General features: G+C 30.6%; 1 long non-coding RNA gene across 1 annotated transcript; it reads left to right on the forward strand.

Moving 5' to 3' along the window:
• Positions 1 to 1,377: 1,377 nt before the first annotated feature.
• Positions 1,378 to 3,414, forward strand: LOC140176996 (uncharacterized). Its single transcript, XR_011868351.1, has 2 exons — positions 1,378 to 1,705; positions 3,198 to 3,414. It is a non-coding gene; the product is annotated as an uncharacterized lncRNA (long non-coding RNA).
• Positions 3,415 to 4,009: the final 595 nt, after the last annotated feature.

Genomic DNA, 4,009 nt, shown 5'->3' on the forward strand with positions numbered 1-4,009 from the left:
TATCTGTATAAATTTACCATTATAACATCAGTCTTTTTTTATTTTATTTCATCAGTACATGTAGCAAGAAACTAAATGTATATTAGAAATTCAAATTCAAATTCAGATGCGAATCCAACAATGAATTACATGCAAATTCGTTCTCAAAATTGAGGTAATGAATAGATAGAAAAAACTGGTGAATAATTTGGATAAGTAAATTACTCGTCCAAATATACAAGAAAAAATTGAATTGATGATGAACAATAATATCAATTAGGATCAACCTTCTATATACCCAAACAACTATACCACCAACCCAAGTTCAATGCATTGATTCTCGTTTGAATAATCAATTGGACAAACATCTTCACCCAATAAAAAACAACGCAATATTCATAAAGTAATCTTCGCTCTAAAATATTTTCTAGGACAAACAAGAAATTAATAAGGAAAGCTATGTTGAACCTACCTCTCAATTCAGCACTGTTTGGTTGTGCAACTTCCCCTGAAATTAATCATTTTCTTCAGCCCCACAACCTTGAAACGTTATAAACCCACAACAATAATTTCATTTAGCAATGAGAAAAACAAAAAAAAATAAAATAAAATAATAAATAAATAAATAAAACCTTTTATTTTGAGGGAGAAAGGCATAGATGAGGGCTTGACAAGAGAAAGTACAAAGTAGCAAGAAAGAGAAAGAGGAGGTAGAGAGTTTTGAGGTTTGGTAGGTATAGGAGAAACAATATAATATATCATTATAATTTTTATTCTTTAATTTTATAAAGCCATATAATAATGTTGCTCTAATTTCTCTCCATGATTCCGTGGCCAAAGCTAATTGGATTAGATTTCAGTATTTCACAGAAAATTGGAGAGATTATAACAAACACAATGAAGCAAAGATTAAAAAAAAAAAAAAAAAAAAAAACATCATTGGCTAATCAGTGGAAGGTTTGATATAACGTCTCTTTTTTTGTTTGCATTTAATAATTATAAGGTGGAACAGTCGACTTCACGTGAAGTTAATATTGAGAGCTGTTAAATGATTTAATTGATTTGACTAAATTTTTATCTAACGACTTTCAGATATCATCTTTACGTGAAGTCGACTTCACCTGAATTTTTACTTAATTATAAATATAATTATATACTAGTGTTTCGGTGTTTCCTTTTGTATTTAGGGGTGGCAGGAGTACCCGAACCCGCGGGTACCCGACCCGCCCCTACCCGATCGGGGCGGGTTATTACCCGTCCCGGTAGCGGGGCGGGTTTTGTCGGGGCGGGTGCACTAGCGGGGCGGGACGGGGTCGGGGTTAGGGTGAACCCGCCCCGGAGCATATATTATATATTATAATATAAAATAAAATATATAATATAAATATATAAAAATTATTAAATATAAAAAATATATAAATAACTTTTAGTTGTGCTAGGGTTTCATTTTTCGCAGTTTCACTCTTCACTCTTCAGATTCAAAATTAAACCCAAATCTTCTTCTCCAATTGAGCTTCTTCTTCTCTAAACCTGCCGGCTGCCGTCGTTTTCAGTCTGAGAGAAGGGCTTCACCTCCGTCCGACAGCAGAGCTTCGCAGCCATCCTCCATTTGAGCGTAGAGCTTCGCCGTCCTTCGTGTAAGCCCGTCGCCATCGCCGTGAGTCAGTCGCCATTGCTGTTGTTGTGAGTTCGTCGCTGTCTCTGCGTCCTGCGAATCACTGGATCTGTAAGTTTCTCTTTCTCTTTCTCTCCTATTGTGAATCTGCAACTAAACCCTGGAACTAGAACACTAGATCTGTAATTAGAACTCTATAACTGTGAGTTAATTTCTCACTATTTGATATTGATGGGTCAGATTGTTGTGTTTATCTGAGTCATATTAGGAGGAGTTTGCAACATTCATACTTATATTGTTTCTAACCTGTGGCTGGATATATAATGTTTATCCTAGATTTCCTGATTTTACATTAAAATTTCCTAGTCATATATGCAATGGCTGCAGAACACAGAGGGAGAGGGATGTCTCTACCCACACCCACACAGACAAAGAACCTTTTCCTTTTTTCTTTATTAATAACTGTTAAAATCATTTCTATACCTATTAATGATTAATTAACAATATACATTATTCTAAATAAATAGCTGATGGATAGGGATGAAATACTATTATTGTTTTCTTTATATAATGAGCTCTGTTATTTTACTTATTAATTTATTAGTGTTCATCACTCTATTTTTTTCTTTTTCCCTTTTGGCTTCAATTTAATTTTCATCTATCAATTATTTAAAGCAAAGTTTATGATGTACATTGAGACATCCAGTTTGCACAAGGGCCTCTGTATTGTTATCTTGTGCTATTTATCTTTTGGCAGAAATTCATTACCTTTTTTTTTTCTTTTTTCTTCTTCTTCAATGACATTATAGTTTCTCCTTTTAATAATTGCTACTCCTACTTCAATAACATTAGTCTTGTATAAATAACAATAACAATCATATTTTTATTCAAGAATGATATGCATCACAGGAAGAAAATATCCTTCTTATTATTGACAAATCATGTGTTTATGAATTATTATTGTTCTGTTTATATGATTCATGTGCTTATGAATTATTATTGGTAACTGAGTCTTGGCAATTATTCATTCTAATAATTTAAATTCTTATATTATAATAGCACTTAATTACTTTTTTCCCCTCTGCTTTACATTTACCACTCATGTGCTTGAATGACCAAATGCTTATAATTTATAGTACTATATAGTGGTGTGCTGTTTTATTATTTGTTTCAACTCATGATGGGGTGCTGTGTTATAATTTATAGTACTATATAGTGGTGTGCTGTGTTATAATTTATACTAAGTATTTATTTAATTTTTATTTATGTTAATTTTTTACATAGTAGCAATTAATTTGTTAATTGTTATATCTTTTGATTTTCAAGTTTAAATCTTGATTTGTAAACTTTTGATGATGATAAAGATGTGAAAAGTGATCAAAAATAAGGATCGAAGACTATTTTATATTTAATATTGTAATTTCTTTATTATGTTGTTAAATTTGTAGTGATCTAACACTAGTTTTTTTTTAATTCAAGTTATTTTAGCTAATGACATTGTATGAATTTTATGTTTGTATTTTAATTTATCTATGAATTTTAAATTTTTGTCTTAATTTATATATGAATATGTAAAAATTAAAATAATATTTTATTTTTATAGAAACAGGTACCCGCAGGGGCAGGTTAGGGTACTGCAGTTTACTACCCGCAGGTAGTGATGGGGCGGGTAGTACTTGAGTAAAAGGACGGCGGGGCGGAGTCGGGTAGGACGAAAACCTGCCCCTACCCGTCCCACTGCCACCCCTATTTGTATTTAACGTGTATGTATAATAATAAAAAATGTGAGATACATTATTATTATATGTGTTTAATTTTTATGCTGTGTTGTCTAGTGCTGCCAATCACATATGATCTTTACTTCTTTTCGAAAATTATTTATGTAATTAATATAAAAAAATAGTTATTTTTATTAATGTAATATTATGTAATTGAATATAAATATAAAATTATTTTATATTGATAATTATTTTATATATATATATATATATATATATATTTTTATTTAACATTTTAAATATTTGAGATGACTAATTTTATAATATATTATGAGTGTCTATAATAAAAAAAATCTAAAATTTGATACTTACTGTAATGATTCCTTTTCTTTAATGGTCAAAAAAATAAGGTGACGGAAATGGCGACCCAAATAATTATATTTTGTATGCTTACTCTTTATAATAATGTAAGCATTTGTGACTTTTGTACGAACACGGTTTATTTCAAGATATGCAAGCCGAGACTTTGCTGAGTTGTCGTGTTTGTTTGTGTGTTGGACATATTTTGACACGATATTTATTGATACTCGTCCGATACGATGCGTGTCTGCTGTATTCAACCATGTCTTAATAAAAAAATAAAATATTTTTTTCTGGACATACTTGGACACACCTAATAAATACTATCATATGTCAA

This window comes from Arachis hypogaea, chromosome 12 (assembly GCF_003086295.3).
Source record: "Arachis hypogaea cultivar Tifrunner chromosome 12, arahy.Tifrunner.gnm2.J5K5, whole genome shotgun sequence".
Taxonomy (NCBI): domain Eukaryota; kingdom Viridiplantae; phylum Streptophyta; class Magnoliopsida; order Fabales; family Fabaceae; genus Arachis; species Arachis hypogaea.